Below are 13,322 nucleotides of genomic sequence, written 5' to 3'. Positions count from 1 at the left end.
GAGCGGCGGCCCCGGACGGCTGCCGGAGGGGCGGCCGCGCGTGGATGCGGCGGGAGCTGGAAGCCTCGAGCAGCCGGCGCCGTCTCTGCTCCCGGGCGCCCTATGGCTTGAAGGTAAGCACCTGCCGGATGGGCCGACGGGCGACACGGGACCCAGCAGGGTCGCAGGGAGGGGAGGAGGGAGCTCCGAAGGCGGTGCAGTCGGGACCAGAAGTTTGTCCGGCCACTCTGGCGCTGCCTGCCCGGGAGCACACGCCCGGGGTCGGGCTCTGCACTGACTCTCCGTCGGGACGCGTGCAGGGGGATGTCTGGAGCCCAGCGGCTGCCGTCCCCTCTCCCTCCTCGGAGTCCTTCTCGCCGCCCAGGCGGGAATCCAGGAGAGAACCTGGCTAAGGGCACTCTCCTCCCGGCCCCCGAGACTGGGAACCCTGCGGGCGCAGCCAGAGTTTCAAACCAAGCCGGAGGAAGGAGGGTTGGTTTCGGCAACTCCGTATTTGTGCGACCTGGAGACTTTTCAGTGTATAAGGGCCAAAGCCTATGATAAGGCTCAGTCAGGTGCCGGCTCTACCCCACGCTCTGGTTTGCCGCTGTCCTCGGTTCTGAATTCTCGTCCTCCTACACCTCTCGGTTTGAGACCCAGACCCGGAGAGAGGCCCGGGCTCCAGACCCATCTGGATGGGAGTGCGGGTGACGGTGGGAGTATTAGTGCAGGGTGACTGTCCGGCTCTGGAATGGACCAAGGGCCCAGCTAGGGCGATGTGCGAGAGGCAGCAGTACGTGCGGACAGAGCGCGTCCCCATCCCTGTCTGCTGCGGGCAGCCTGTGAGCACTTTCTCCTGAAGAGCAGAGGTAAGAGGGTGCGTGTGCGTCTACATAACAGACTTCGCCATGGACACAAGTCACAGCACAGCGGCTCCGTAGGGACAGGCCCTTGCTTTCAGCCACAGGGAAGCTGTCTGAGCAAGTCGCTGTTGCCCCACCTGGCACTCCATTACTTTCTGTTATGGGGCACCTGAGGTTTGGCGAGGTGTGGATCCCTTTCCAGATCCTTCTGAAGATCCATCTATCTCTGGAATTTGACCAAATTGCAAACCTTTCAGGCTAATCCTTGCTCTTCCCAAGGGAACTAGAGGTTCAGCTATTATACCTCTCTTCAGATGCAAATACTCCTGCTTATGTCTGATTCATCCTGCAGCTTGAAGACTACTTTAAAAAATTGTTATTCTCATCTTTCCCCTTGTGCTGATGTAGGCAGGGGGAAGCCATGGTCAATGTCAACAATTTTAAGGAAATCAGCAAGCTGGTTTCCTGGGTTCCATCTCCCACTCCCACCATGGACTTCTCTGCTTATTGTTCAAAATGCCTGCAGTATTTGTTTTGGGGGGGCGGGGAGCTTGATGGCATCACTGAACTCAAAGAGGGAAGAGGTTTGGCCTGGTCATACCTAGAGCAAAATGAAAACTACTGGAATCCCAGCCTTGGTCTTTTAAAGAATGTTCTGAGTTCTTTCTACCTTCCCTGTGCAGCCTGAGGATGAGAGCTACCTGGAAAATGGGGAGATTTTGGTTTCTTGAGGAAGTCTGGGCAGTATTTCTCTAAGGTTTTTTTTCAATTTTGGCTGGAGCCGGATTCAAACTCCTGGTATATGCGGCTGGCGCCCTACTCCTTGAGCCACAGACGCCACCCTCTCTAAGGTTTTTTAAAAAATAAATTCCCTGGGAAACTGGTTAAAAAATATGTATTTTTGCTTCTTCCCCCAAAAACTGCTGAATGAGACCAAGCGGGGGCCAGGAAATTATATTTTAACAATATTTCTGGGTGATTCATATGTACACTGAATTAGGAAGTCATCCCTCCGAAAGCAGGGTTCCTTAGAGAGTCTGTATAAATTTTATTCTATTTTGAAAATTGAAAGCAACTTTGTTTTACATAAACTTGGTCGCACATATCCTAACAGATAATCTTTTGAACATGTAAATGTACATTTTTAAGAGTTAAAGGAATTGTATAATTTGGCAACCATTTGCTGATATCTAAAATATACCTAAATTTCACATATTTTGAATTTATAACATTAAGGATTTTTATCTCTTCCTTTGTCTACTGAAATCATACCCATTAGTTTTTCAACTTAATGGGACTGTTGGTGGAAGAACCATCCCTTGATTGAATCCTTTTGCTGCAATTAAGGGTGCAATCCAGGCTTCTCTCCCCCAGGATCCTCCTGGGCTTTCCTTCTTTCTAAAATAGATTTTGACCCTTTTAGAAATCACCAATATGGCTTCTGGTTAACTTCTGTAAATACTAAATGCCCCACTCTGGGGGCCAACCCAGTGTCTTCCGCCTCCCCTTCCCTCTGGGTGAATTATTGTCTGTCTTTATGCCTGTGCTGTGATCTGTTAACCTAACTGCTCCTGAAATGCCAAGGAGTGATTAGTTCAGCCTAGTAGCGCGTCATGTTCCCCAAGGCTGGTAGCCACTCGTGCCCTGCTGTGGTGACATATTGACTGTGTCGATTTGGTTCTTGTGCTCCATAAGCTAGGAAGCTTGTAGGGGTGAAAAGGCCAGCAATGATGCTTGGGGGCTAGTATGGCTTCTGTCTTCACCTGCAAGGTTGGATTATCTCTGTCTGGATCATGCAATTATAATCTGGAGAATGAAGCAGGAGAAACCCTCTCTTCCTCCTCTTATGCCATGGGAAGCAATGGGAAGCGAGGGTCTCCTCAGAAATATGGCCTCATACCTCTGCGTTTGTCCTCCTGAAGCCAGATTGGTCTGAGGTCACCATTCTTGGGTCAATAAGTGTAATGGGGAGAGATCCATGGACTCTGGCTAAAGAAAGTCATCTCTGTCTTCCCTGCAAGTCAAAGTTGAATGTTGGTTAAGGAAGAAGTGTGACTGTGAAGGTGGCCCCGGATATGTGCGTGTGTACACACATGCACACACAGGTGTGTGTAGCCCAGGAGGGGCAGGTATGCTGAAAGCTCCTTGAGCCAACCCCACCTCTTCTAGTGACTCCTGTTTTCTGCCTCACCACCCCTACTTCTCTCTCCCACTGTGGCTTAATACCTACAGATCTCTGGTGGTGAAGGTGTTTCAGCACCTGTGAAAGGAGATGAGAATCAAAGTTGAGGTTTTATAATGCCAGGACCCCAAAGCCATATTTGCAGTATCTTCCAGAATCAGACTGTATATCAGCAGGTCCTAGTAATCTGAGATTTGAGGTCTTGAAAATAACAGTAGCCCAGTGGTTCACATTTGCTCGGAGACATAGTCTACAGGACTTTAGATTATTTGCATCCCTCAGAGGTCATCCTGGATGCCCTGACTCCAAACAGGGAGTCAGAAATACAGCATGGTCTTTATTTTAAAATTCTCCTAAAAAAGAATGTTGTAAACTTTCTACTTTCTGGGCACCAAGATTTGACTCAGTAACCAAAACTTCTTCCGGCTAGGAGCTCTGCTTAGCAGAAAAGCATCGGGCATATGGTAGACCCTTGGAAACCACAGGCAGCAGAAAGGGCACATCTAGATTCAGCTTCTCTGCAGGCACCCTCCTCTGTAGGTGGCCTCTTACTTAGCTGAACCCCAGCACCATTCCCCCCTCACCTCCAATAAGGCGTCTGTGGCCCTGGGAGGACTCTAAGGTTTGGCTTTGGGATTATTTATAAACCTTCAGCTCTCCAAGATACAAAATGGAGCCACTCAGGGCGTGCAAAGTGCTTATTTACCAATTTTGGGAAGCAGACTTACATAATCTTCAGCCTTTTTAATTATTCTACTAGTATTAGCATCCACTGTTAATATAGCCCGCCTCTAACCTGTCCCCTCACCAGTGTAACTGAAGATTACTTTCTCATTTCTGTTTTTAAATCATGGAATCATATTATCTAAATGCATACGGTTGGAAAATAGCTTGATTATAGTGTCAGTTCACGGGGATGGAGGAGTAATATAACTACAAGATGCTGCCACTTAATTTGTTTCAGTTTGGGAAAGGACAGAAACTTGTCCTCTTTATCAATGGCTCATTTCCTTCTGGTCTCTTTTCACCCCAATCTGATAAGTGGGTTAAATGATAGCCTTGGTGGTCGGGATACCCCTGGAAGGGCTCAGCCTCTTTTCCCCTATGAGACAGGGGAATGTTTCTCTGCAGAGGAACCAAGGATCCCGTGTACAGGGAGGAGCCAGAGATGACGCACTGGGGCTTGGGGACTCCCTCCTCCCTTGGCCAGGAGAGGCTGTGCTGCTGCAGTGTTCCAAGCTCAGAGGGCTAGAGGGTGCTGGGGCATTGAGGGGAGTATGCGGCCATGTACGGAGGTAGGAGCAGAGGAGAAGTAGATGCTCAGGGCCTTTGGGAGAGGCTGAATATACACTGAGAACAGGCATAAGTTGAATGCAATTTGGGCAATTTTGTCATAATCTGATGGCACCTGCAAGGATTTTCATTTTTTCTGGGAAGAGACGAAATTCTTTGCTATCTGCAGGGACAGGGATGGGGAGGAAGGAGGACCCTTGGCTTTCCCTGGAGCCCTCTGAGTAATGTCAGCCTGTTTCCAGACAGAGGCTGGTAAGTGAAGTCAGGCAGACTCAGCTCCCGTGGGACCCCATCAATAGGCCTGCAGACAGCCTGGGCAGTCCTACCTTCTCAGAGGCTGCCGCTCAGCACGGAACTGCAGCTGTGGCCCCAGCCGTCCTCCCCTGTGTGTGTCTGCATCGCCAAATGTGTCCTGGGACCCGTTCGGTTGTCACTGGGCTTCTTCAGAACGTGCCTGTCGCTGCCTTGTTGCTATTGTTTGGGTTCTAAGTGGCCCAGCAGGAGGAAGACATTAGAAATGAAATTATTTTTGTTACACGCTGTATAATTGCCTCCACTCCTTCCTGTTACCCCAGGCAGCACCATCACTAGCAATTCCCAGGAACGCTTGGACTGGGAGAGTGGCTTACTCTCAGGCTTCTTTAGAACCGCTGCTTTTGACAAGTGGCCCTGCTCCCCAGTCCCTCCAGTCGCCGGCCTCATCATCAGAACAGCCAGCATTTGTCGTGCACTTGCTGTGTGCAGGGCACTGCGCCCAGCACTTGACATGTGTTTTTCATTTCAACTCCTGATCCTGCAACAACTCTGTGAAATAGGAACTCTTACTAGCCCCTTTTTGCAGAGGAAGAAGCATGGCCTTAGAGAGGTAAGTGGCTCGCACTAGGTCACACGATGAGAATGTGTATGGTAGCGATTCAAAACCAAATCGTCTTGTGCTAGAACAATAGCTGTCTCTAATGAACTATTGCATAGTACTTCTGTAATGAACTGAAGTGGCAGTGAACTTCACATAGGTTACCAAGAAAGAGAGGAGGGAAATAAAGAGCAGAGGGAGAAGGATGGATGAAATAGCATCATGGGATTCTTAAATTTGAGGACCAGCAAAGAAGTGTTCTTCTGGGATCACTTTGAGTCTGGGTCCCTCTGGATGAAGTGCCCTGGGCATGAACTTCAGCCAGCAATGGCAGCAGAGGGAGGGAGGGTCAACTAAGCCTTCCGATCTGTGGGGGAGGAGGGGTTGCAAGCTCATCATCCGATGAGTGGTCTGGAAGTCTGATGACATCACCTTCTGGCCCACATCTCTTTGAGGTAGACGGACAAGAGCCAGATTTCTGCCAATTGCTTTCTTACCACCAAAGAATAAGAACTTGTTACATCTTCAACGTACTGGATTTTACAGGGAGGTGCGGAGTGACATGGCCCGGAATCCTGGGCAACCACAAGAGTGGCTCATGAAAGTTCCTTCTAAAAACTGGGGCTTTTCTGGTAGACAGGGGCAGGAAAGCCCTGGGAGAACCTGGGCAGGGCACTTAACCTGTGCCTCAGTTTTTTCAGGCACAAAATAAGGGAACCCTTTTTAGACTGCCTGATAGATGGAATTCCTAAGATGTGACAGCACTGAAGACTCCACTAAAATGGTCTAATAACAGTGTTTGTCTTGTCATAAGCTAGAAGGCTTTGGCACTATCATTGAACCTCACCAAGAAGTTTATAAATGATACGTATCGATATTTAGTCTTTTATTTAAACCCTTTTAAAAACAACTGAGTGTGTAAGTTAAGCCTGTGGGCTATGGAATTACACTCCCAGAATTTGAACCCTGGCATTTATTAGCAATGTGACCAAGCTGACTAACCTTGACCACCGTGGGTCTTTCATCTGTAAGTGGATGTTTATACCAACCTCATTTGCTTATGGTGATTAATTAAGGTAATAGAGATAAGATATTTCAAAGAGTTCCTAGCAAAAGTGAGCCCTCCATAAGTGTTAATTATACTGATTGTTATTGTTAATAAGTAATGAACTTCGATAGGAAACTTAACACTTTCAGCTGTTGTCTTTCTGCACTAATGCAACATCTGAAATTGTGTTTCTAAAACTTCTACAGAGTTCACGCTTACACTTCTTATTCTCTCACTTATCTGCATGAGATTTCTTTGGCTCTCACCTGTCAGGAGCTCTTACTCTCTCGAGCGAGAGAGGGCTTCAAGTTGTTCATCATCCCTTTGAATTAGGTGCTGCTGAATTCATTCCTTGGGCCAGGAAGAGGCGTTGGTCTTCCTGGTGGCAAATTGTCATGGCCTGATTTTTCTTCCTGGTTTCTTGGGTCCCCTCATCTCCCTCCTGGTTGCATCTTCCCAACTGGCAGTGTCACGTGGCGCCCTGCTCTCTGGCACAGGATGCTTTTTATTAAACATAAAAAAATAAGGAGAATGTACTGGTATACAAGGACGAGGAGACTTTTCTCCCCCTTTCCTAAATTAAGAGGGACAAAGAACTTCACACTAAGCTGATGGAGATACGTAATCTTCATCTTCTAGGGTCATTAATGATGCCATCGTATTTTTGGATAAAATATGGTCCTCCCTGAGAAAAGGGGATGGAACACATTAGCTTCTGCCCCTGAGACCCTCCAATCCAGAAAGCCTTTTTCTTTATCTAGGAATCCTTCCTTGGAGAGGACTCTGTTGTAATTGATGGGCTGATTACAAATGCTCCCTGCTTAGTGACAGTGGGGGATTTTGGAGGGCTCCCAGCTCCTCTTCCCCAGGTCACTGCTTTTTGGACTCTGTGCTGTCTTAACTTTTTCATCCATTGGTGGCTGGGTCAACAAGACAAGCAGAAACCAGCATCTAGGATCCCAAGCAGAGGATGTCAGGCCCCCAAAGAGGGTCCATGTCTCCATACACATTTTTCCTGGTGCAGTGTGTAGAGTTGAAGGTCTGGGATCACTTTGGGTGACTCATGGAACAAAATCTCCCCTGTCTTCTTGTGTAGCGTCATCTTTTTTTTTTTTATTAAGTCATTTGTACATAGATCATAAATACATTTATGCCATTATGGGATTCAGTGTGTCGATTATTTGTACAAATTGGAGTGCTTACATCCTACTAATCAACACATCCTTCACCTCATTCACCCAATTACAGGATTAAGACATTTGTGTTCTACACCTCATAGCTCCAACTTGGACTTGCAATATGCTCCATAGGTGCGGTCCCCCTGTAGCATCATCTTAGTGCTAATCGGTCACTTGTGCACTTCTCATCTTCCCCACTAGACTGTGAGCTCCCTGAAGCTCAGAAATGGTCTTATACTTCTTTGGAATCTATTATAGCTTAAGATGATGCTGATCACTTGGTCGTCACTTAAATCACTGAGCGAGTGAGAGGATGAATGAGTGGGAGAGGGATGGGCAGATGAAGGCTGGCCTACTCATCCAGAGCCAGACTGTCTCTATTTACTTGAAGCCCAGTGACCGTGTGTGGTTGTGTCCGAGCTATCCCCACTAGAGGTATCTGGTGGGTCAGCAAGGTGCTTTCTCCCTTCTCTCTTTCATCCTCAGCCAGTGCTGTCTGGCTGTCATCGTCCAGGACTACATCACAGATTGGCTGGAAATTTGTCACAGTTGTCATAGGGCATGACAGTGGGAGGACACTGAATAGTTAGCGCCTGCTTCAATCAGACACGCACAGAGAGAAGGTCTTGGGTTGAGGAAACACATACAAGTGTTTTTGTTCAAGTCAATCTGGGGACCTGGAGACAGGTAGGATAGAACAGTTATCGGGAGGATGTGGTTGGTGCTCTGGGGGGTTTCTATGTTTTGAAGCAGGCATTTAAAGTTTGGCGAACTGGGCTGACCTTTAGTTAAAAAGATAAAGATAAACATCCTGAGATTCTCCAAAAGCAGCAACAGTTTGAACCTGTCTTTCCCCAAAGCATCTCTAAGAAGTGGGAAAGCATCTCTGCTCACGTGCCGTTATTCCGTATAACAAAGTGATCCAGAGGATGTACTCAGAAGCCGAAGCCAGCGCGATGTTGGCTCAGAGCTTTCTTCCCTTAGTAATGAACTGCATGACCTCTATCAAGTTACTATAACCCCTTTGAGAGGCAGGCTTTTCCCTGTCCATAAGACAGATGATCATGCACTTACCTGACAGGGTTTTGTGCAAATGAATGAGTCATCCATGTGAAGTGTGGGCCCAGCACCTGACACGTGGTAAGCTTTCAAAAAAAGTCACTGTCACTATTTTTATTATAAATATCAGTAGGTACGGAAATGTCCATAGGACCCTTTCCAATCTGAGCTCCTGTTTTTATCTTCTCTCTTATGGAGGGAGAAAAGACATCATTGCAGATAAGCTAATTAGACAAGGTGGCACCTGACTCATGGAGACGGCCAGCTGTGGAAGGTTTCAATGCCACACAGCAAAGGAGTAGATCAGGATTAGAACTCCCTTCTGCCCAGGGTTTTTCCTCTGTACCCTGCTGTCCTCAGGTCAGAGCCTGGAGCACTGAAGGAGCTCAGGGCTGAAGAGTGGAATGAGGAAGCATAGGCCAGGGCCAGGCTATGAACCTTGAAGTCTCAAGAAGGGTGCTGGACTCCATCCTGAGGGAAATGAGAAGCCATTTTGAAGGACCGGGTTTTAAACAGGGGAATGACTCCATTGATTGGATTTGCATTAAAAAAAACAGCACAGGGTGGCTGCTCTATGGGGAAACTGATTATATAGACGCAAGCCTGGAGGAGGAGTGGCTGGAGGAGTTTCCAGCTGTCCAGGACGTTGATGCTGGCACCTTGGGCCAGGGAGTGGGAGGGCATGAAGATCTGAAAAGGCATTTCAAGTTCCCCGGAACTCAGTGATTGACGAGCTGTGGAGGATGAGAGGAGGGAAGACGCAAGGTGATTTAAGGACGATGAGAGAAGGGAATGATGTCGGTCAAAGAACGTGAATATTGGGCCAAACGTCTAAACCAGGCAGAAAGTAAAGGCAAGACAGGCTGTGGCTGTTAGGGTGGAAATGGAAGAAGCAGACGGGTGCTGCTGCTGAAGTTAGAACTGGCATCCTGCCAGGGATTGCGTGATCAAGCTTGGGGACAGAGGCTATGGGGTTGCAGTGGGGGGAAACCAACTTTATGCCTTCCGAGAGGAGCAGTCCCAGCTGCTGGAGGGCCCAGGAGGCAATCTCGGGAGTAGGTGATTGAAGTGTAAACGGTGCACTGGGAGGTCAAGGCTCTGGCAGGCCCAGGTGTGGGAAGCTGATTCTGCACAAGTTGATGGCATGACTGGGGCTGGACTGGAGGATGGCAAGCTGAGTATCAGGCTTCCGTGAAGGAGGAGCGAGGACCAAGAATCCACGGGTGACAGTGACAAAGGGTGATAGTGAGGGCGTGGATAGGCAGGGTGCCCCTCAAAGGAGCAGGGTCTTTACACAAGGGTAGAGGAGGAGGTAAGGACACCGGGTGGGTGGGACGTACCTCCTGGAGACGGCAGAGGAAGTGGTGCCTTCAGCTGCGGTGGGGAGGGAGGGCCACTGTGTCCCACGGTACACATCTCCCTTCCACATCTCATCTTCCTGCTCTTCCCTTCTGCTCCCTCACTAGCGCACGAACTTACTAGATCACCTTCCTCTCCTTATCTACAGAAAGTGGGAGAGAAAGAGAAGGAGGGAGGAAGGAGGGTGGTGAGTGGGTGTAAAGACGTGGCTGGGAGCGATGCCAGGGAAGAGGAAAGGAGATGGATCGGTTGGCATATTGTGTCCCTCTGCTCCCAGTGTGCCATAGCGAACCTATGTGAGCATGGTGTCTTCTCTGCCTGGAAGTGCCAGCTCTTAATTTTAAAGGCAAACTCCTGCTCAGCATTTGAAACTGAGCACAGGCATCACCTCCTCCAGAAAGTCTTCCCTGATTTCCCCACCTGCCTAGACTAGAGTCTCCTACATGCCCTTGGCATGCAGTGCTGGATTGTGGGCTGCTGGCTGTAATTGCCTCTTTACTGCCCTGCTTCCTCTACTAGGTGGTAAACTCCTTGGAGAGGGGAATGGAGTCCTCACCCCTCTAGGCCCAGGGGTTAGCGCTCTGCACTGCACACAGTGGGACTGTCATTAGGGAGCCTCCCCGCCCCCACCCGAACACACAAGGACAGCGTCACTCACTGTCCTCTACTCATCCTTGAGAAGACTGAGATCCCAGGACATCAAGGCTGGGGAGACCCTCAACAACCCACACTAGCTCTTCATGTTTGAATGAGGAAATTGTGCTCAGAGAGGGACGCCACATGCTGACGTCCCCCAGCTGCTGAGCAGTAGGCCAGTCACAGACCCATCAGCCAGCCTGCCTGTTCCCACCACACCACACCAGCACCCCGCCCTGGGCCTGGTAGCCAGAGATGGTGGCCTCACGTAGCTACATGGAAAATGTCCCCAATTGAACCAGCTCCAAAAATCATCCTCTTATACTTTCTTCTCATTTCTGAGTCCAAACTTGTTGATTTGGTGACCTTTATTCCTCAGCTCTACTCACCGCCTGGGAAACACAGATAAGTAGAATGCAGGGGACCAGGCGCGTCCTCAGATATTTTGGGAGGTTCGATGCAGGGTCTGCAGAGCCCCCAGCATTCCCATTTTCTCACAGGAAAGCAGATTGTGGGCAACTTGGTGCACACAGATGACATGAAAAAGCTCTCTGAATACTGTTTCATCGTCGGTCATAACAACATAATAAGGTGTGCTGGCTACTCCTACATCATTGGTCAGATCTTAGGGCCTGGGCAGGAAGGAGGGGGGCAGGAGAAAGGGGGACACGAGGGAATGAATGAATCCTGTACTCTTGCAGAGCAGCCTGAGATTTACTCAAAAGCACGTAGAGCGGAATGGCTGCAAGCCCAGGGGGGCTCCCAGAGCCCCAGGCCATCAAGGTCTCCAGTGGGTGAGGGAGGGTGAGCTCACAGCCACATGCCTTAAACACGGCAGGCCCATATAAACTTGGGAAATGTCTTCATTTCCTGCGGCTGCTGGAACAAAGTTCCACAAAGTGAGTGGCTTAGAACAATAGAGACTTATTCTCTCACAGTCCTGCAGGCCAATTCAGGATCAAGGTGCCCGCAGGGCCCTGCTCCTTGGCAGGCTCTCAGGGAGAATCTTGCCTTACCTCTTCCAGCTTTTCTGGCTTCTGACAGCTCCTGGAGCTCCCTGGCGTGGGGCAGCATCACTACAGTCCCTGCCTTCATCTTCACGTGGTAGCCTTCTCCCAAAGTCTGTCTTCTCTCCCCTTCTTGTAAGGATCCCAGGCATTAAAGCAGGGCCCACTCTAACCCAGTATAATTCCATCACAATCCTTAACTAATTGTATCTGCAAAGACTCTATTTCCAAATAAGCTCACATTCCAGGTAAACATGAATTCTGGGACGGGGAGGAGGGACACTGCCCCCGGTGGATGCCTCCTGCCCTGTTGGCTTCTGGTCACTGGACACTTTAAGCTTCCTCCTGGGCAGGGCTGTTTTGCTCCCAGTCACCTGCTTGGGAACAGCTGCCCTCTCATCTGATTGAAGCTTCGTCTTCTGAGTTACAAGGCAAATGGGGATGGGAAAAGGCAATTTGCACAACTGGGAGTCGGGATTAAAAGGGATTCGCTGACCCGCTGGCACAATGGCCAGTACCGGGGAAAGCAAGAGTTTGGAGGAAGAGAAGGGAAGGAAAGGGGTCCCCTGAAAGTTCCAGAGCGGGATGGCCCGTGGGAACCTGGATTGCAGGGACATGTGAGCACTGGCCCAGTGAGGGTGGTGGCTGAGTGCTCACGTTAAGTGCCTTATATAGTCCTAAGGAACTCGGGGATTTGAAGCTGTTCACTCAGTGTTCATTCTGCACCTGTTTGTTAAATGTCTCCATGCACCGGATCTCAGACTAATGCCCCAATTTCACAGATGAGAACTCTGAGGCTTCAGTGGGTTGAGGGAGCTACCCAAGTTCTCTAAAGCTCAGCACCTCAGGCAAAGCAGTATTCTCCTCTCATGTGGCCAGTCGACACGGGGGGAGGGGGGTGTCCCTGATCTCTGCCAGAGACTAGTAACAATAGCAACTCCTGTGTCTGGACAGGGCTGCATCACACAAGCGTGTATTCCCAGCATGTATGCACAGCATGAATTTCCAGAAGTCATTTCACTGCTGCTCCCTGATGTGGTGCGGTGGAGGCAGGGGCAGGAGGGCTTAATGGGAGGACTGGAATCTGCATTCCCTGTAGAGAAGGGGAAGATCAAGGAGTTCTCAGAAATAACAAGGACTCCCTCTATGAAATGAGCCCTAGACCCTGAGCTCCATCACTAAGCTTGCTTTGTTGGCCAGTCAGTCCAGTCTGCAAGGCCAAGGCTGGCGGTGCTAGGCGGTTCTCTGGGCCTCTGCAAATGAGGAGCCCATGGCCTTGCGGGTTTACCTTCCTGGAGTCCTGCCACAGCACCCATGTGCCAATATTTGGAGCTATTGCATCCTCTGGTGGGGCTGTGTCATCAGAGCCTGGCCTCTTGGCCTTCCAGTCTGGGTGCTGGTCTGTGATGAGCTGGTCCCTGGCAGATGCTTAGTAATTGCATGCTGAATGGCTAGAGCAAGTCTGGGGAGAAAAGTGCATCCTTCATGGTGCCAGGGAAGGAGCATGTCAGGGAAGGGAGTGTAGGGGATTCCTGAGGAGCTATTCTCCATCCATCTTCGAGACCTGAGACCTTAGAGGTTCCTTCCAGGACTTGGCTTGGGACCTATGCAGCATCCCAAGTGCCCAGCACACAGGGTCCTCCCTGCTTCTGTGAGTTTCATCTTCTTCATCCTCGAGCAGCTCCCTGCCCTGCAAGGCATCTCCCCACACCCTGTCTCCATGGTGATGTCACAGCTGCAGGAGCCCGGGGTCCTGGTAGGGAAGAGGAGAAAAGAGCAGGGACAGGAGCACATGTGGCCAGCAGTGTCCATGTGCCCTCTGCAGGCCAGGGAGGTGCCCATACCGTGGGCTGATAAGCGAGGAG

General features: G+C 49.8%; 1 protein-coding gene across 2 annotated transcripts in view; it reads left to right on the top strand.

The window, feature by feature from the left end:
- The first annotated feature begins 4 nt into the window (after positions 1–4).
- DRD2 (dopamine receptor D2) overlaps positions 5–13,322 on the top strand; it is a 63,217-nt gene continuing 49,899 nt past the window's right edge. For both annotated transcript variants that reach the window (XM_003794755.1, XM_012808149.1), the window contains exon 1: positions 5–113. The gene's annotated coding sequence lies outside the window, so the exon portion shown is untranslated. The remainder of the gene's footprint in view (positions 114–13,322) is intronic.

This window comes from Otolemur garnettii, unplaced genomic scaffold, assembly GCF_000181295.1.
Source record: "Otolemur garnettii isolate 467f Iridium unplaced genomic scaffold, OtoGar3 scaffold00086, whole genome shotgun sequence".
Classification (NCBI taxonomy): domain Eukaryota; kingdom Metazoa; phylum Chordata; class Mammalia; order Primates; family Galagidae; genus Otolemur; species Otolemur garnettii.
Note: the sequence above shows the minus strand (reverse complement) of the source record. Positions and strands in the feature narration are given on the sequence as shown.